Source organism: Lathyrus oleraceus, chromosome 3 (genome assembly GCF_024323335.1).
Source record: "Lathyrus oleraceus cultivar Zhongwan6 chromosome 3, CAAS_Psat_ZW6_1.0, whole genome shotgun sequence".
NCBI classification, from domain to species: domain Eukaryota; kingdom Viridiplantae; phylum Streptophyta; class Magnoliopsida; order Fabales; family Fabaceae; genus Lathyrus; species Lathyrus oleraceus.
In genome coordinates, this window is record NC_066581.1 from 34,902,431 (window position 1) to 34,923,093 (window position 20,663).

Sequence of the window (20,663 nt, forward strand, 5' to 3'; positions counted from 1 at the left end):
AGGAAAATACCTCAACCGACCATTCTGAATCCAAAAGGGCCTCACAAATAGCACCGTCCCCATAAGGGATTCTTAACAAGCCTGCCAATTCGTCGGTACTGAATTCATATTCAACGGAAAACATTCTAAATCTGACAATACCAACTGTGCTAGCAGTGTTAGGATTGACAATATAGATTAAGGAACTCAAAAATTCAATTGTCAACCGCTCATAGGTAGGTTCTTTGTTGGAAAAGAAATTATGCAAACCTAAATGATCTAATAAATGAAATATGCTATGATAGATACCTAAAGTGTAGAGACACTCTTCGTCAACATACCTTGTCGGGAGGATTTCCCGATTTTGCAACCGTTCGATGATTTTTCTTTGTCTATCCCCCGGTTTCCCTCCTCGAAGAATGAATCCATTAAACTCCATTTGTTGGCTCTTGAAAATGTGACGGAGAAGATGAAGTGGAATGTGAAAAGGTTGGATTTTTACAAAATCCGACGGATGAAATCGAAAATGGAAATTGAAATAATGATTTGTACGGTGTGGTGATTAGAAAAGTATGAGCTTTTTGTGGGTTCAAGGATGTTTTTCCAAGGTGAAAAAATGGGTTTGAAAGGTTGTAAGGTGTGAAAATGGTGAAGGAAGGGGTTCTGCCCCGACCTTTTACAGACGCTGTGGCGGGCGCCACAGGGTCCATGGCGGGCGCCACAAGGCCAAATCTGGCTGGGCCAGATTTTGGTCCTTTGGTTTGGGCTTCACTTGTCTTTTGGATTTGAGGGGTTCGGATAGCATTTGTCTTGTGATTTCCTAGTATCATTGGCTTGCATAATTTTTATAGAAGTAAAAATAAAAGATAAAAATAAAAATAAAACAAAAAACTAGATATTAGACTAATAAATAAGTAAACAACTAAAATAAAAAAATGCAAATAAAACAAACATAAGACATATATAGATAAAAGTAGAAATATCAATGTATTTATATAATATTCCAAGTGCGATAATATAAAATGAGTTATGCAAATACGCGAAATATAAAAAAGAAGAGATAAAAATAAGATGAAATGGTGAGATCATATAGTAGGGGTGTCGTCTTCCTGAGTGGATCCACGGAGCATGGCTATCTCCTGCCTGAGCTCTGCGATCTCCTGATATAGACAGTCGGCTTCAGTAGCATGGGTGAGATCAGACACTCCCATCTGTAAAGTGAGGTCAGTCACCTCCTGTCTAAGCTCTGTGATCTCTCTACGACACTCAGCAATCTAGGTGCGTATGTCGGGTGTCTGCAATGAACGATTATTAGAGAAAACAATGATTCTGGGAGATGGTGGTGTAGGCGTGTATTCAGCAACGGGTGGTGATCTCGGCTCCTCGACGGTCTCTCCCTGGCCCTCTAGAGCATAACTCCAATTCGCTGGATCATGCACACTGGTCATCATAGGATCTGGCAGTGTGAAATAATGGATAGCCTCACTATCTACCAACAATCGGAACTGACATGGATGGAAAGAGGCTCTCCTCATCAGCCCTCTGGTGAAACAAAAGTCGATGTCCATGGTAGTGTACCCACAGTAGATCCGGAGATGTGACAGCTTGCGAGACAGACCTAAAGCGACAGCAATCTGTGTGATGATTCCGCCCACATGGATGACTCCTTCGGTGGATCTGGAGATACCGCTGAGACTATATAATAAAAAGTTCCCACATGCTACTGGACGAGACTGGGATGCACAAAATAATAGGAAGATCTCCTCTTCACTCAGTAGTGTCTCTGCATCCGGTCTTCCCAGGAAGGAATGCGCTAATATCATCTGAAAGTATCTAAAGGCGGGGTTATATATAACATGAGATAGCTGCATAGATGGATCTTGGCTTCCGCCACCTGATATATCACTCCAAAACTTCTCCACCTCCTTACCCAGAAAATATCCCATAGGTGTCTCCGGGATAGCATCAGGAGTGGTCTGGAAACCCAATAGGTCGCCGAACTCTTTCTGGCTGAAAGAGTACTCAACTCCAAAGAGCCTGAAAGCAGCATACCCATCTGGTCCAGAATATGGGTCATAGTCGAATGAACTCAGGAACTCCAATGTCAGGTTCCGGTACGTGTTACTCAAGTCATCAGCAAATTCGTCCCAGTGAAGTTGGTGGCTAAGGAATCAGATACTCGGCTCGATACCCAGTGCCTCCATACAATGCTGATCAGGGTAACATGTGGGTGCCATAGGGCGCTGATACAGAGCGATGTAGCGTTCTCTCTGAGCATTATCTCTATAGGCCACGTGCATGTCATCGAAATCCTGCATCTTGTAAAAGTTAAGAAAGTGATCTTGAAAAATGCAAACCATTCAAATTTTAGTTTCGATGCAAAATATGATAAAAATAAAAGTAAATAAATGCGAAAAAGTAAAATGAAAGAAAAACCATGGGTTGCCTCCCATGCAGCGCTTGTTTAACGTCATTAGCTTGACGATTAGAATTTATACACCTGTAGTAGTAGGGATTAGTGGATCAATCAGGGTGTGGCTTGAGTAGTATACTGGAATGTCTCCTCCTTCGTAGAGCTTCAGTCTTTGTCCATTTACAATGAATGGAATACAGGTTTGGTTCTTGATTTCTACGGCTCCGGATCTCAGAATCTTGGATACTTCGAAGGGACCAGTCCATCTTGAACGTAGCTTTCCAGGGAAGAGTCGTAACCTAGAGTTGAAAAGGAGAACAAAATCGCCTACATTGAAGTTTTTCTTTACTATTCTTTTGTCGTGATAGGCTTTTGTCCTCTCTTTATATATTTTTGCATTCTCGTAGGCCGATTTCCTAAGTTCTTCTAATTTATGAATGTCTAGGGTACGCTTTTCTCCAGCGGCTAGGTAGTCTAAATTCAAAGTTTTAATGGCCCAATAGGCTTTATGCTCTAACTCGAACGGTAAATGACAGGATTTTCCATAGACTAGTTGGTAAGGAGTAGTTCCTATAGGGGTTTTGAAAGCGGTTCTATAGGCCCATAATGCTTCTTGAAGCTTCTGAGACCAGTCTCTCCTAGAAATAGAAACAGTTTTCTCTAGGATTTATTTTATCTCCCTATTAGATACTTTTACTTGGCCACTAGTCTGTGGGTGGTATGGTGTTGCTACTTTATGCTTAACTCCATATCTTCTTAAAAGTTTGTCAAATATTCTCGATATAAAGTGTGATCCTCCATCGCTTATGACTAAATGCGGTGTTCCAAATCTAGGGAATATATAGTTTTTAAATAGTTTGATTACTACCCTAGTGTCGTTTGTAGGTGCAGCTATAACTTCAATCCACTTAGACACATAGTCTACAGCTACTAAGATATACCTGTTTCCTAAGGATGGTGGGAAAGATCCCATGAAATCTATACCCCATACGTCAAAGAGTTCTACTTCCTGAATGTTTCTTAGAGGCATTTCATCACGCCTTGAAATGTTTCCAGTGCGTTGGCATCTATCACATTTGACAATGCAAGTATAGACATCGCGCCACATGGTAGGCCAAAATAGGCCAGCTTGAAGAATTTTGGCGTATGTCTTAGAGGTGCTTGCATGTCCACCATAAGGTGCAGAATGACAATGCTTGATAATACTATTTACTTCTTCTTCTAGAACGCAACGGCGAAAAATGTCATCTTTACCCCTTTTGAAAAGGAGCGGTTCGTCCCAATAGAAGTTTCTCACATCGTGGAAGAATTTCTTCTTGCGGTGGTAGTCAAGATCAGGGGGTACTATATCAGCAGCTAGATAATTAACGAAGTCTGCATACCAGGGTACGTTACTTATTGCTAAGGAATTTTGGGGGTGCTCATTAGGATCTAGGTTATTATCTTCAATGGTTTCTACTCTAGCTATCAGTCTATCATAGGCGAAATCATCATTTATGGGTACTAGTTCTGGGTTTAGATGTTCTAGCCTAGAAAGGTGATCGACTACTACATTTTCAGTGCCTTTTTTATCTCTTATGTCTAAATCGAACTCTTGTAGTAATAGAATCCATCGGAGTAACCTGGGCTTGGCATCTTTTTTACTTAATAGGTAACGAATGGCAGCATGATCGGTGTAAACTATAATTTTTGCTCCTACTAGGTAAGATCTAAATGTGTCTATAGCGAAAACTACAACGAGTAATTCTTTTTCAGTTGTTGCGTAGTTAAGTTGGGCAGCATCTAGGGTTCTACTGGCATAATAAATGGCATGTAACTTTTTATCTTTCCTTTGTCCTAGAACGGCTCCAACTGCATAATCACTAGCATTGCACATTATCTCAAAAGGTTCCGACCAATCTGGTGGTTTCATAATGGGTGCTGAGATTAATGCTTGCTTTAAAAGATTAAATGCGTCATTACATTTTTCATCAAAAATGAATTCAGCATCTTTCATTAAAAGTCCAGTTAAAGGTTTGGTTATTTTGGAGAAGTCCTTAATAAAACGCCGGTAGAATCCAGCGTGTCCAAGAAAGCTTCGGACTTCTCTGAAGGGTTTTGGTGGTTTTAGGTTTTCTATAACTTCTATTTTAGCTCTATCTACCTCTATACCTTTTTCGGAAACTATATGTCCTAAAACTATTCCTTCGGTCACCATGAAATGACATTTTTCCCAGTTTAGCACGAGGTTCACCTCCACGCATCTCTCCAGGATTTTATCAAGGTTAGCAAGAAAATTATGGAAATCAAATCCACAAACCGAGAAATCGTCCATAAACACTTCCATGATACCATCTAGGTAATCTGCAAAGATTGACATCATGCAGCGTTGGAAAGTAGCTGGGGCATTACAGAGGCCGAATGGCATTCGTCTGTAGGCAAAAGTTCCATAAGGGCATGTAAAGGTAGTTTTTTCTTGATCTTCGGGGTGAATAGGTATTTGGAAGAATCCAGAGTATCCATCTAGATAACAGAAGTAAGAGTGTCTGGCTAGACGCTCCAACATCTGGTCTATAAATGGTAAAGGGAAATAATCCTTCCTAGTTGCTTTATTTAATTTTCTATAATCTATACACATCCGTCATCCTCCTTCTAATCGTTTTCCTACATGTTCGCCTTTATCGTTTTGCACGACTGTGATGCCTCCCTTTTTAGGTACTACATGCACAGGGCTCACCCACTTACTATCCGAGATCTGATAGATTATACCTGCCTCAAGTAACTTAAGAACCTCCTTTTTAACAACATCATTCATTATAGGGTTTATTCTTCTCTGATGCTCCCTTGAGGGTTTTGAATCTTCTTCTAACGAAATCCGATGCATGCATACGGATGGGCTTATACCTTTCAGGTCAGAGATATTATATCCTAAGGCTGAGGGATATCTTCGTAAAACATCTAAAAGTTGGTTCGTTTCCTCTTGGCTCAAGGTAGCACTGACTATAACTGGACGGTTCATCTTTTCATCGAGGAACTCATATCTCAGGTTCTTAGGCAGTTCCTTAAGTTCTAAGGTTGGTTTCTTAGGGCACGGCATAGGATCTGGGGTAAGGGATAAACGTTCGTAAAGGTTATCATCGATGTAGGGTTTCTTAAAGTCATCATCTTCCCTTATGAGAGTTGATGGTAACTTAATTGTTTTTATAATTTCTTTTTGTTCTAATTCTCTAACACATTCATCAATGATATATAAGGCATAACACGAGTCTCCCATCACAGGTGCCATAAGAAATTTCGAAAGTATAAATTCTATTTTCTCGTCACCTACCTCAAATGTCAACTTTCCTTTCTTGACATCTATTATGGCTCCGGCAGTCGATAAGAATGGTCTACCTAGAAGGATTGGTATATCATTGTCCTCTTTGATGTCCATGACAACAAAGTCAGTAGGGATAAATAACTGAGCTATCCTAACAGGAACATCTTCTAAAATGCCTATCGGATATTTAACAGATCTATCGGCTAACTGAAGTGACATCTTAGTGGGCTGTAATTCTCCTAAGTTTAACCTCTCACAAACTGCTAAAGGCATTAAGCTCACACTAGCTCCTAAGTCTAGAAAAGCTTTTTCGATGACATGATTACCCAAAAGGCAAGGAATGGAGAAATTTCCAGGATCTTTATCTTTCTTTAATAATTTGTCCTCAGAAATAGCATTACATTCCAAAGGCTTCGGATCGTCAAGTCTACGTTTGTTGGTAAGGATGTCTTTGAGAAACTTTGCATAAGAGGGTATTTGGGTGATGGCTTCTGTGAAAGGGATTTCTACATGAAGTTTTTCTATAACTTTAATAAATTTTTGATACTGTTTATTGATCTGGGTTTGTTTGAGTCTTTGCGGATATGGTATAGGTGGTTTATATGGCAGGGGGTGGTACGTAAGTTTTATCTTTAGGTTCTTCTCCTTTTTCTCGACCTTCCTGGTTTTCAGATTCCTCTGGTTCCTTTACTTCGTCCGTGGGTTTGGTACATTCCTTAGAAGTTTCGGGTTCACTCAATCTAGGGTTTGGTGGCTCATCATAAGCGTTCCCACTTCGTAGGGTAATGGCATTGGCTTGTCCTCTCGGATTTTGTTGAGGTTGTCCAGGGAATTGTCCTCCAGGTGTAGTCTGAGGGGCTTGGTTTAAAGCTACCTGAGAGATCTGGGTTTCAAGCATCTTAGTATGAGTAACTATTTGGTCAACCTTGGTCCCTAACTGAGTAATCAATTCGTTAACATGAATGTTTTGGTTTATGAACTCCTTGTTTTGTTGGGTTTGAGCGGTAATAAAATTTTCCATAATTTTCTCAAGGCTCGGCTTTGGTGGTACAGGTTGCATAGGTTGATTTGATCTAGGGGCTTGATAACTAGGTCTCGGAGGTGCATTATTTTGGATAAGGTTATTGTTTTTATAGGAGAAGTTCGGATGATTCCTCCATCCAGGGTTATAGGTATTCGAGTATGGGTTCCCTTGAGTGTAGTTCACTTGCTCATATTGGGTTTCGTTTAATAGGCTACATTCTGCAGATTGGTGTCCTTTGGTTCCACATATCTCAAATCCGACGAAACTGCGGCTACAGTATTCGAGTTTATGCACATATGCTCGACCTTAAGGGCTAATGCGTCCATTTTAGCTTGCATCATGTCTATAGATCTTAGTTCATGCACTCCTCCTTGGGCTTCCTTCTTCTCAACTGTCGCTCGCTCGACTCCCCATGATTGATGGTTTTGAGCCATATCTTCAATGAGGGCACTAGCTTCAGGATGGGCAACGTCGATGGTCGTCTTGGTGTTATAGTGAAGTCCATTATAGAAGGTTTGAATGATTAACTAATTTTCTAAACCATGATGTGGGCATGCTCGTAACAACTCTTTATATCTCTCCCAAGCTTCGAACATCGATTCTCATTGGTTTTGGGTAAATCTAGTTATATGGTTTCAAAGAACGACGGTCTTACTCGGGGGAAAATATCTAGCAAGAAAAACTCTTCTAAGGTTATCCCAAGTCGTAATGGAATTGGGTGGAAGGGAATCTAACCATGATAGGGCTTTATCTCTGAGGGAAAAAGGGAATAATCTTAAACGTATTGCCTCAGGAGAAGCTCCATTGGTTTTAAAAGTGTCTTCTAATTGAAGAAATATTTTTAAATGTTGGTTTGGGGTCTCAGTAGCGAGACCTGGGAATTGTCTCTGTTGCACTAGTTGCAATAGGGATGGTTTAAGTTCAAAATTATTAGCTGGGATGGTTGGATTTACTATACTAGAACTAGGTTCTTCGTTAGATGGATGAGCGAAATCTTTAAAAGGTCTTTGGTTTTGATCTTCGACCATAGCTCTCTTAATTCTATGAAAGAATAAACGTGCACGAGCGTAACGTTCAGGTTCCGCCAGAGGGTATACTATGCTTAAACTTCCGGTGCTGCGAGTTCTTCGCATTGACCGGCGGGAAATAACCTAAGTCTAAACGATATAACAATAGGAAAATGAAATTTGACGAAATTGGTCCCCGGCAACGGCGTCAAAAACTTGATGCGGTGTTTTTCGCAAGTATACGAACGCGTCAGAGTAATATAAAAGATTGTCGAATCCACAGAGACCAAGTGTCAATCTATCGTTATCTATTGTTATCGTGTTTATCAAAGGCAATCAAAATAGGTGTTTTTAGAGTGTGCAATGAAAAGTAAAGTATTGAATAAAGTTTAATTAATAAGGACAGGGTCGAATGTAATTCACATAATCAATTAATAATCCAAGTACTTGCTAATAGAACTACTTATGGGCAATGTTTCCTACTTTGAAAAGAACTAATTTAATGGGAACTGTCGCTTTCGCGTATTCAGAACCGAGTTGTACTCCCTAATCAAACCCTCTTATTGTCACTTATAAAAAGGCGCGCATTGCGTTAGAGTAGTAAACCTATTTTTAAGAAATATAGTGTCTTGACTAAGTTGAAAAGTATTATAACCTGGATTTCTTAACCAAAAGAGGTTCTCATGAACCAGACTCTAAACTTATAAACGCGTCCGAAGATAGTTTTAAAATCTCTTTTCTTCTTAAATTAAAAACTCCTAATGAACTAAACAAAGCGCTTTCGCTGTTTTTGAAATAGTTAAAAACAATTAAGTTTAAATAGACGTTGTACGGCTTTCGATCTTACCCAACGGAATTGAAGTGCGGGAAAACTTAAGTTGAAAGTTAAAATAGCCATTAAGTGCTTCTACGAACAATTGTACAGATTATCGGTTCAATTATGATCCTTACATTCTAACCTTATAAATTTAGTTAGACATGGTAAAGTAAAAGTGCATTAATTTAAATAAAAGTAGTGCGAGTGCGAGGAAATAAATAAAAGTAGTACGAGTGCAGGAAATAAATAATTTAAAGCGAGTGCGAGGAAATAAATAAAAGTAAAGCGAGTGCGGAGAAATAAATAAAAGTAAAGCGAGTGCGGGAAAATAAATAAGATAAAGACAAGTAATAAAAACCTGCTCCAATCGGAGGGTTGAGTAAATTGCAAAGCGGAAATGAAAATGGCGGAAGGATTAACTTCCTTCCAAAGTGCTCCAAACTCGATTACAGACTCTATCACAGACTCTATTACACAATTGTGGTAACACTCCAATGCGAAGCGATTACCACTTTAAAATACTGAATATATGCCTAAGTGAAACAAAGTTGCTCTGAGTTTGCCTCTGTTCTAAGTTTGGATGATTGTAAAAGTGATTTTGAGTTTCTATTTATAAGCAAGTAAAAAGATGGAAATGACAAGGATGCCCTTCAACTTGAAAATGGGAGGGAAACTTTTTTCCTCTTGTGGCGCCCGCCACAAGGCCATTTTGAGGCGCCTTAGTGGAAGTAGTGGGGAGCGTGGCAGTTGAGGGAAGTTGAGCTTGGACACGTCATGGCAGGGTCTATGGCGCCAACCATGGGGTAGGCCACAAGTGCAAAATGCTGAATCTTAGGGTTTTTGGCTCTTTTTCGCTCCTTTTCTCGATCGGGGCTCTGATTAAAGTGAAAACCTGAAAACAAAGGAAAACATAGCAATAACACAACAAAATAACAATAAAACAACTAGAATGCATGTGAAATCGGAGTCGAAAATACGGTAAATTTCAGTGTTATCAGATGACTCATGAAGGAAACTCTCAGGTCAAAGAAACAAAGGCTCTGGCTCTAATCCAGAAATATGAAGCCTTCAAAATGGAGGATGATGAAGCTGTAGAGGTAATGTTTTCTAGATTCCAAACTCTTATTGCAGGTCTCAAAGTGCTAGACAAAGGTTACACAACTGCAGACCATGTCAAAAAGATAGTTAGAAGCTTGCCAAAGAAGTGGAGGACCATGGTTACAGCCTTAAAGCTATCAAAGGATCTGAACAACATCAGCCTTGAAGAGCTTGTCAGTTCACTCAGAAGTCATGAGATAGAACTGGAGGAAGATGAGCCTCAGAAGAAGATCAAGTCTGTAGCATTAAAGTCCATATCTGAAAGGCGCAAGTCTGACAGAAACAAAGCCTTCCAGGCCGAAACAGAAGACGGTGATGACTATGAACAGGAAGATTCTGACGATGAGGAAGAATCATCCCTTATGACCAGAAGAGTAAAACAACTCTGGAGAAAGAGGAATAATAACTTCAGGAGACCAAGACCCAGAGGGGGCCGATCAGAATCAACCTCAAAAGGTAAATCTAACAAAGATGTTACGTGTTATGAATGTAAAGAAACAGGTCACTACAGAAACGAATGTCCCTAGTTAAAGAAAGACAATTCCAGAAAAGAGAACTTCAAGAAAAATTCCCTCATAACCAAAAAGGGACTGATGGCTACCTGGGATGACAGCGAATCTGACTCATCAGAATCAGACTCTGATGAACAGGCTAATGTGGCACTCATGGCTACCACATCCAAGAACACTTCAGATGAAGAATCTGAATCAGAAGAGGTATCTTCTGAACTCTCTCGATCTGACCTAGAATCATGTCTGTCTGAAACTCTAAGCTCATATCAGAAACTCAAACAAAAATTTAAAGCTATAAAAGGTGTTCTTGAAGAAACATTAGAAGAATGTGGCAAACTTGAGATAACAATTTTAGAACTAAAAGATGAAAATAGATCTTTGACATTACAAAGAGATGCAACAAAGAAAAATTGCTCAAAACTTGAAGAAGCGCTATCTCAAGCTCCACAGACTTCAAACACAATAATTTATAAATATGAAAAATCTTTTCAAAAGTTTCTGAAAAATGGGATAGAAAGGAGCAGAATGGCATCCATGATTTATGGGGTCAGTCAGAACAATAGAAGAGGAATTGGGTATGATCCTAGTGAAGATAAAACTTCTACTAATTGTAGCACCTCAAATTTGCACCTATCATTGTACATACCATCTCATTTAGGTCATAGCATATCATGATACATTGCATAGCATTGCATTGACCCCAGTTGCCTCAAGAGCAAGCAAGCCAAAACTTAGGTCAAACTGATCAGGAGATCAGTCAACCAAGCAAGCAAGGGTGTTTTTCAAGGAATCAAAGCCCTAGGGTTTGTCCAACATGTTCACATGACTTGGAGGTCCATTTGAAGTGTTCAAGTCAAGGGTTGAAGGCTCAAAGGTCATCAGTCAATGCACAGACAGGCAGAAACCCTAGACAATCAACAATCAGTCAAAGCAGTGGAGGGTGGCCATTCTTGTGGAATTTGGGCACCATGATCAATAATCAAGAGTCCATACAACTTGGGACATCATTTGAAGTCAAGATCTCAAAGAATCAGGGTTTGGAATTCATCAGAAGTGCTTCAGTCATCCAAAACCCTAGAAAAGTCAAAGTTGGTCAACTGTGTTTGATTTTGTGTATTTGATGGATGGATTTGGTTTGAGAGAGCTTATTCATGTCCTAATAGGCCTCATATATCATGGCAATCAACATCATTGAAGAATTTGAAGCCAATCAGAAAATTTCCCAAAATAGAAAGTGGACCTGTAATTTCAAACTGCCAAAAGTGGAAACTTCTTGATCCTCAACTTACATCATGATACAAGCTTCAAATGAATTTTTGCCCAACATGAAAGTTGAAGATCTTGTTCTCCCATTTTCAAAAAGTCCAAGAACTCTCAAATCCCATGCATGGTTTGCAAGATACGATCAATTCATTTTCAAAAATTTGTGAACTTCAAAGGGCCATATCTCTCAAACCATAAGGCCAAATTTGGTGGGGTTTTTTCCTACAAACCACATTTTTCCTCCTCTTTCCAAAAATATAAATTTCATGAACCAAAACCTTGCCAATCAAAATGGCATTTTTTGACCTATTTCATTTAAAAATCAAGTTTGACCAACCATTGACTTTTTGAATTATTGATTTTTACACCATTTGGCCAATTGAGATTTGTTTCATATGGTGTTTGCAACATGTTCCAAGCTTAAAATCATGCTCATGCTTTCATCATATCACCATTTTGTGCATAGGTGCAAAATTGGCAAATTTAGCAATATGGATTCATAAGAGCAAAGCAAGTTCAGCACTCCATTGGCAACTTAAAACAGATAAATTAAAGGTCATTTGCAGCCTATTTTGGAAGCCCAAATTCGTGCATAATGCCATACACCCCACCATTCAAACCAATTGGACAATTAGCAAATGTTTCATTTTGTGCAAAACAAGTTTAACACTCACTTAGGCATTGCTAAACAGACAATATAAGGTTATTTTCTGTCACAAACAAACCCTAAGAAGCAGCCTCCAACAGACCAAAAAACATTGCTCTCTCACTTTTGCATTTTGGCTCCTCTTGCATTTTCTGCTAAAATCTCCATAACCCTCAAGCAACACTTAATTCCTCCATGCTCTAACCAACATTGTAAGCTCATTCCAAGCATCATCCATCACCTGCACAGCATTTTCAACTCTGTTTTCTTCGACCACTCTTCCATGGCAGTTTGGATTTAAAGTTGAATGGAGCAAGTTTGAGCTCGAATAACTTCATCATCCATCACTTGGAGCTTGGACCTTTGACTGTTTGAGCTGACAGCATCCAAAACATCACTGCATCTCAACTTTTCTGCAGAAATCAAGTAAATTTCGACCTCTTTATTTTGTTAAATTGTTGCATGTTTTGGAAAGATCTTTGGATGCTGAGTTCACTGATAGCTTTAGTTTTGAGAATGGTTGACTCTATTGAAAGTTATGTTGGTTTGAAAGTTAATGCTCGATTTTGTTTTTGCTTGTTTCTTCGTGAGTAGTTGGATTTAGTGATTATGAGTTATGTATTGTTGGTGTGTGATGTTGGCTGGTTAGAATAGTGCATTCAATTCTCATTTCTGGAAAATTTTCGATTTGAGCTTGTTAAGGATGATGAAGATCATACTGTGTTTAAACTTTTGCTCTGCCCAGAAATTTCTCATGATCATGTTTGGTTTGTTGATGTTGCATAATGATGTTGTTTCATGGCCATGCTAGATTGTTGATGCTGGACACGTTCATTGTTCATGTTTGATGTTTGAATATTGAAGATGATGAAGCTTAATATTGCTGCTCAAACCCTAATCATATTTTTCCAGAAAACAATGCATTTGATTGGCTGTTGTGCTGTTTTTTCTGTAAATTTACTGTTTCATTGGAGCCAACCAATAGAAACATTTCCCGTGCCCATCCAAAACGCAGCACTTTGATAAGTGAAGTGCGTATTTACAGCATTGCCACTGGTCAACCCTTGTTTGACCATTCCTTCATCCTATTTGTTCATGTTTAATCCAAAATGTTCATCAACTTCCATAATTCATATCTAATTCATTTCAACTCCAAAAATTGTGGGATTTTTTGCATCTTGATCATGAAAATGTCTAGTTTTTTATCATTATTTTTAATATTTTTTCTGATCATTGGATATTAATTGGCTCTAGGGTTTGTGTTATGTGACAAAATTTGATACATATTGCCAAAACAATTGTGAAATATTCATGTTACATCCATTGGTTCTGAAATTTTTTGTGGTAAAACTAGACACATTCACCTTCATTTTGATATAAAGTTTGTGCATTTCTCATATGTGGTGTGTGAGCTTTGATTTTTTGAAGTTAGGTGTTACATTTGGTGTCACACCATGAATGTGCATTTTCATGATTTTCAATGGCATGCTTCCTTACATCCAAATGACCCCAAATTTTGCATGATCCCTCCCTTACATGTCTAGTTCATGTGTGAATTTTCTTGGAATTAATTGTGCTGTTTTCCATTTATTTGAGATTTTTCTTCCCTGCCTAGTCAATTGTTGACTTTTTGTGCTACATGTTTCCAAATCCTTTGGGAAATTCTCATACCATATTGTATGATCATGAAATTTCATATGTGATAACTAGACATCTTGAGCTTTGCATTGGTGTTAATCTCATTCATTTATCATCTGTTTTCAATTTGTTATGATTTTTTGAAGTTGACCCATGTTTGTTGACTTTCATTGTGCTTACTTGAAATTATGTTGACTTCATGATTTTCATTGACTGCCTTCCTCTCATCCAAATGCCATGAAATTTGACATGCTTACCATGCTAGATGTTAGGATTGAGTGTGATTTATTTGATGATTTTTGAAAATGTTTGGTTGACTTTTGATGCAAGTCATTCTGTTGACTTCTTTGAGCTTTCATTTGCCATGCCTTGCCTTCTTTTGCTTATGAGTTGATGATGATGCATGATATGATTGTGAATCCAATTGAGATAGCTTCTTAAATGTTTGACCTTGACTTTGGTTGACTTTTCTTTGCTGTTTTGACTTTTTCTTTCATCCTTGACCCTAGGCTAATCCTAGTGGTCTTTTGAGCTTACAATTGAGTTCTTGTTTCAGGTTAAGCACCAATGCCTCAAAGATCATCCAAACTTGTTTGAACTTGATTGTTTACCATATGCTAACATTTGTTTTGTAGGTTTGACTCAGGTGTTTGAGTCTTGTGCCTTGCACAGTTGATCATCTGTTTTGTTTGTGAATCCATTCCTTTTGTTTTAAACTGTTGAACTATTTACTAATTGGTTTGACTTTTTCAGGTACACTTTAGTTGCTTAAGTTCTCTGAACTTGATTTGCTTTGCTTTTTTAGCAACTTGCTTGAGGTATAATCTCTTTTACTTCATGTAGTCTGGAGACCCGGTCTGTTATTTGACCGGGCAAACTGTCTGAAGTCCTCCTTAAGAGGCCATGCTTGTGTGTGTTTAAAATTGTCCCAAGCAGGAAAAGTCCTTCAAGTAAGGCAATTGGTGGAAGGTAGGGATATGCAATCTATCCCCCACTACTCTTGTTGTGTCATCCCTCTGCTCACACTGCTGTGTGTTGATGCATTGGGATACAAACCCAAGATCTTGTACAAAGTGTACAGTGTCAGAGTCTTCGAGTATAGAAGGGTTCCCACTTTCTGGACCCATGCTCATTTGTCTATTAGCTCTCCCTGACCAGGGATAAGAGCTGTGAGGTCTCATCCTCACTTCATCCTTTCATCTGCTTCACCTTAGCCCCTCAATGGCAAGGTTAAGAGCACACTTCACCCCATTCCAGAGGTTTGTTTGTTGAGGTTGATATGACCCCTCAACTAAAACCTAACCCTTGTGTGAGCCTCTTGTGTGTATATAGTGTGTGCTATCTGTGATTGTGATTGCTTTGCTTCTTAGGCTAGCTTAGACTTGCTTCCTGTGCAAGTTAGGTTTAGTTTAGACTACTCCTTGTTTGCTCTCGCCCTCGTTGCGATCGAGCCTTTTCCTTTCTCTCGCCCTCGTTGCGATCGAGCCTTTTCCTTTCTCTCGCCCTCGTTGCGATAGAGACCTTTGTCCCAGCCTGCCGAACTACGGCAACTCTGATTCTCATGTCCAGGTGAGATACGTAGGCACGAGACGCGATGTCTTGCCGAGTTTGACTAACAACTAACACTAATCCGTGCTTGTTTTCGCCCTCGTTGCGATCCTTTCTCTCGCCCTCGTTGCGATCGAGCCTTTCCCTTTCTCTTGCCCTAGTTGCAATCGCGTCCTTTGTCCCTCCGTAGCCGAACTACGACAACTCTGATTCTCACGTTCAGGTGAGATACGTAGGCACGAGACGCGATGTCTTGCCGAGTTTGACTAACAACTAACAGCTAATCCTTGTTTGCTTTCGCCCTCGTTGCGATCCTTTCTCTCGCCCTCGTTGCGATCAAGCCTTTTCCTTTCTCTCGCCCTCGTTGCGATCGAGCCTTTTCCTTTCTCTCGCCCTCGTTGCGATCGAGACCTCCCTTTTCTCTTGCCCTAGTTGCAATCGAGACCCTTGCTTCCTGTGCAAGCCTTGTCTAGGATAGGTTGGCCCTTGTGCCATTTAGCTAGAAACCTTAACTTAGGGTTGACTTTTGCATGACAACATCTAGGCTCGAGTCGTAGTCTCCCTAGAGTTGTGTCTCCCTCTGTTATCTGGTTAGGCTAGATCCTTGTCCCTGCGTAGGGGAACTACATCGCCCTGATCTTCATACCAGATGAAGTATGTAGGCAGGAGATTGAGCTGATCTCTCCGGGCGCCCTTTTTCTTTTTTTCAACCCTTTCTGTCTTAACCACCCCTGTGTGTGTTCTGGTTGGAGTCCGACGTAAGTCCAGCGATTGGCAGTTGGTTTCCTGTGCGTGTTTGTTGGTTCGGATGCTGATGTAAGTCCAGCGATTGGCAGTCGGGCTCCACGTTTGCCTTTGCTTGTTTGTTTGTGTGCGTGTCAGCCGAGCTACGAATGCTCTGATTCTTCTCTCGTCCGAGAAGATACGTATGCATAGGATGCGACATCTTAGCGAGCATGTGTTGTCTCCCCAGTCCGAACTACTTCGACTCTGATGTCTATGTCTGATAGACTAAGTAGGCCCAGGATGCGACATCCTGCCGAGTCAGTTTCAGTCAGTTTCTTTTGTCTCTTTTCAGCCAGTGTGTGTGAGTTTGAGCAGTGTTTAGCAACCAACTTTCCTTCCTTCTGTGCGTGGATCCCGTAGAGTACTACGGATGCGTAGGGTGCCTAACACCTTCCCTTCGCATAACCGACTCCCGAACCCATCCTCTTTGGTCGCGAGACCATGTTCTTTCCTAGGTTTACTTCGAGCGTTTCCTTTCCCTCTTTTGGGATAAATAACGCACGGTGGCGGCTCTGTTGTTTCTTTCTTTTCCCGCCGGTTTTTCGCGTAATGCGACAGCTGGCGACTCTGCTGGGGATGATAGAGAAGTTGACCTCTGCTGGTCCATCTTCCCTGAGCGAGTCTCTCCTAGCGCTCTCTAGGATTAGGGTTTTGGTTGCTTTCTGCTTATTGTATTTTATTGCATTCATTGTATATATGTACATTTATTATTTGCATTTATTGTGTACACTTATGTTTGCATTCATATTCATGATTCTTTCTGCCTGGCTGGTTGTCTGTTTTTCTTTGTGGGGTGGGAGTCAGTTGAGATGAGTTCTATACCCGAACTCGAGTGCACTCTAGGATAGGAGAATGGCGTAGTCTTGTTGACTGGTGTGGAGTATTCCTTAGCCAGTTGACTTGCGAGTCCATTCACTTGGTGGAGGTCATGTTGAACTAATAATGTCACACAAGTTATTTGTGGTTAGGCATTATTCTTTCAATCATGTTCCGCAGAAGCCAAGGACCTTAGTTTACCAAACCCATCTTGGCCTATTTTTAGGACCGTAGTGCGGAGGTCGTTCAGATGTCAGTTCTGATGCGATTGTCACGCGATACTACACTCATAAGAGTTTCTCTTGAGAATATTCTTGGAATACGAGTATTCGTTCCTCCGATAATATTCGAGAGATGGAACGATGATTATGGGAACCTCTGATAGAACATGTCTGGCAGGTTTAAACCCTAGTACACTCCCTTTGGGTGGTTCTTAACCGAGACTCCATGCTCGTGACTCTCAACAAACCCGTGATTCGTGGTTGAGTCGTTCAAACATTGTTAATATCAATGGATCCCGGATCAGGTGTAAAACCTAAAATCCACCAAAGCGGCTGGTTGATATTAAGAATGTCTGAACCGGTTCATGTACCGTTAATATCAATGGAACTTGGGTGTCGATAAGGTGAAAACCTAAATCCACCAAAATGGATGATTGATATTAGGGATACAAAGAGCTTTCCCACGACCTTTGTCTGGTGTGCCTTGCTTGATCCTTGAGTGTGTTTGTTGCATTCATACATTCACGCATTCATCTGCATCCATATCATCAGAAAAAAAGAAAATTTTCAAGGAACTCAAAGGAGTTTATTTGCAAAAATTTCAAAAACATGAAAAAACCGGGAAAATTTTTCCACCTGATATATCTGATGAGATTTTCTCATAAATGATCAAAATGCTAAATATGTCAAAGTTTGCAAATACAACCCTCGAGTTCCTTTGAAATAAAAACACGCATATGCACAAACATCTTCATGCATCATTTGCATCAGCAGGTGTTTTGTTCCGGTCTCCCGTCCTGTGGTCTGACCCTGCGATCTTCATTTATTTTGAAGACGCACTTTGCCGGTATTATACCAGAGCCATCTCTACCAGATTGATGGATCATCCTGAGCAAGAGAATTGTGAACTCGGAGAGATATTTGCCAGACTTTGTACTGTTGATGGATTTATTCCTGGTTAACCGATCCCGGGCTGGCATTGACTACTGTTCTGGGGCATGCAATGAGCAAGGTCTGTTCAAGAGTGGAGGATTCATCCATGACGATCAACTTGAAGAAGAGGATGCTGCTATCTTGGAAGAGGACGCAGAGGACTTGAACAATTTCATCATTCCTGGTGGTGTCTGCCACAATTGGGTCACTGTGGGCTTTCCTACAGTTGTTTTAAGTCAGAGTAACAATCACTTTGTTTAAAAACCCTTCTCCCATGCCAAAAGGAGAAGTGATGGCATTGTTGGCAACATTTTGTGCAATGATATTTTCATTCAAATAAATTCATGTTAAACATTTGTTTTTCCATTTGTTTTCCCTTTTCACTTTTGCATGAAATTGGTGATCACAAAAAACCTTAAAAAAAAACAAGAATAAAAACAATCTTTTCATCTGCATAACGATTGTCTTGTTTGTTTTTCAAAAAGCTTTTCATCTCTAAATCATTATGCAGGTTGTTTCTCAAACCCATTGAACATAATGATCGGACGTCATCTCCCAATTTTGAATTCCCTGTATTCGAAGCGGACGAAGATGATGTTGAAGGGATTCCCGACGAGATTTCCCGACTTCTTGAGCAAGAAAAGAAGATCACTCAGCTGCATCTCGAGAATCAGCAGAACAACCAACTGGGGCATTATCAAAAAAAAAAAAGGGAAAAAGAAAAAAGAAGGAGGAGGGTGCAAAAACCAAAAGAAATCAAAAGAAATCAAAAGCAAAATTAAAAGAAAACAAAAAAGATAGCACCCTCAAAGTCCCAAGTTGACTGATGCTGAATTCAAGCAAAAACAAAAGATCAACTGCCATGTTTTATGGTCAGAAAGCATTTGACAAGAAGATCAAGCCTCGTGTGTTCCGAGGAACCTTGTGCTCAAGAAAGTCTTGTCTTTCGTGCCCGATTCCAGGGGCAAGTGAACTCCAAGCTATGAAAGTCCATATGTTTTCAAAAGAGCCTCTTCAGGCGGTGCTTTGACACTTACAGCAATGGATGAAGAAGTTCACTTGTCCTGTGAATTCCGATGCAGTCAAGAGATACTTCGCCTAAAACAAAAAAACAGAATAGCTCGCTAAGTCGAACACCCCAAAGGGCGACTTAGGCAAAAAGGAGCGTCTCGGTGGATTGAAAACCCGAAAGGGCGATCCAGGCAAAAGTTAGAGACATTGAAAAAAGAATTTGCATCCCGCTAGATTGATCACCTCATACTGGGGCAATCTAGGCAAAAATTAGGGATTTGGCAAGTAACTGCATCTTGACAAGACTGTGCTGTACATCTGTCATCCGTCAGGGATTCTCGATTCGTCGTCGACTGAAGCTCCGAATACATCGAAAATTCGGAATGGTAGAGGAAAGGTCATTATGTTCAATGTAGCCCTCTCCAATATATATCACCGATTTCAAACTTGTACAGATCTATGGAGTCTCGCCCTTTGCAGACTACCATTCCATTACATCTATTTGAGCTTTTATCCCATTATTTGCACTCTTATTTGTTTTCAACTCAACAAATGTTTTGCATATTTTAATGGATAAAGTATCATTGTTTTCAAAATAAACAAAATTTTTCAAAGTTGATCTTAAACAAAGTGAACCTTCACAATGATGGAAGAATACTTAGGAGACCCGCAGTGCTCTCCCGAGGGGGGTATGATTACCAGCAGGTAAGACAATTGTTCGTATCTCGAGCATGACTGTATCTTTGTCCTGCAGAACCTCGTATGGTCTCTCCTCAGTGAAGTTGCCCGATACAGTGTTGTTTGAAGTTATTCATCTTCATGTTCCCGGCAGTACAGATTCTTCCTCCAAGTCCCTGTTAGCTCTATTGTGGGGCATCCCCAGTAGAGCGCTGTTTGAGCCCTATCGTGGGGCATCTCCAGTATAGGGTTGTTTGAGCCCTACCGTGGGGCATCCCCAGCAAGGTTGCTGTTGAAATACTTTTGTGGGGCAGTTCCCCAAGCAGAGCGTTTACTGAAGACTTCAACTTTCGCCTCTCCAGCAGGCCAGTCTTCCTCTCCACCAGCATGGGTGTTTTTCTTTGAAGATTCAGTATCCGGTGGATTGACATCCCCGTAATCCGGCATTCTCTCAGATAGATCCCTCAGTGGAGTTGTTTGCACAAGGAGCTTTGTCAATGCCTTTGTATTTCTCATCAGAGATCTGTTTGCTTCTTGGTATCCCTGATTTCCAGCACAAGTTGTTGTGGCGCGTACGCCAGTATGTTGAACTCTGTTCTCCGGTTGTGACTGACGATCCCTCCGGAAGCCTCCGGTGGCCTTCCTCCCTTGCAGGATAAGTGTTCCCTGATATCCCAGTCCCCAGTGGATTTTCTTTGCTCTCTGGTGGCTTTGGTTTTCTCTCCGGACGGTTGATTCCCGGACCTGCGTGTTGAGCATGTCTGTTTGTCAACATTCATCATACATTCATCATGCATAATGCATACATGCATAATCATAGCATTTGGATACTCATGTTGCAGCTGTCGCCGGGTATTTGTTGATTGTTGCCTCCTGCTATTTGTTGATACAGATCTCTCTAGTAGATTTTCCTTAAGCAGATACGGGTGTGTCCGATCTCTCCATGTAGAGTCTACCCCTTAAGCAGAAAGTGTC

General features: G+C 40.4%; 1 non-coding gene across 1 annotated transcript; it reads left to right on the forward strand.

The window, feature by feature from the left end:
- The first annotated feature begins 7,251 nt into the window (after positions 1–7,251).
- Positions 7,252–7,358, forward strand: LOC127133913 (small nucleolar RNA R71). The gene has a single exon (XR_007807712.1). It is a non-coding gene; the product is annotated as a small nucleolar RNA R71 (small nucleolar RNA).
- The last annotated feature ends 13,305 nt before the right edge of the window (positions 7,359–20,663 follow it).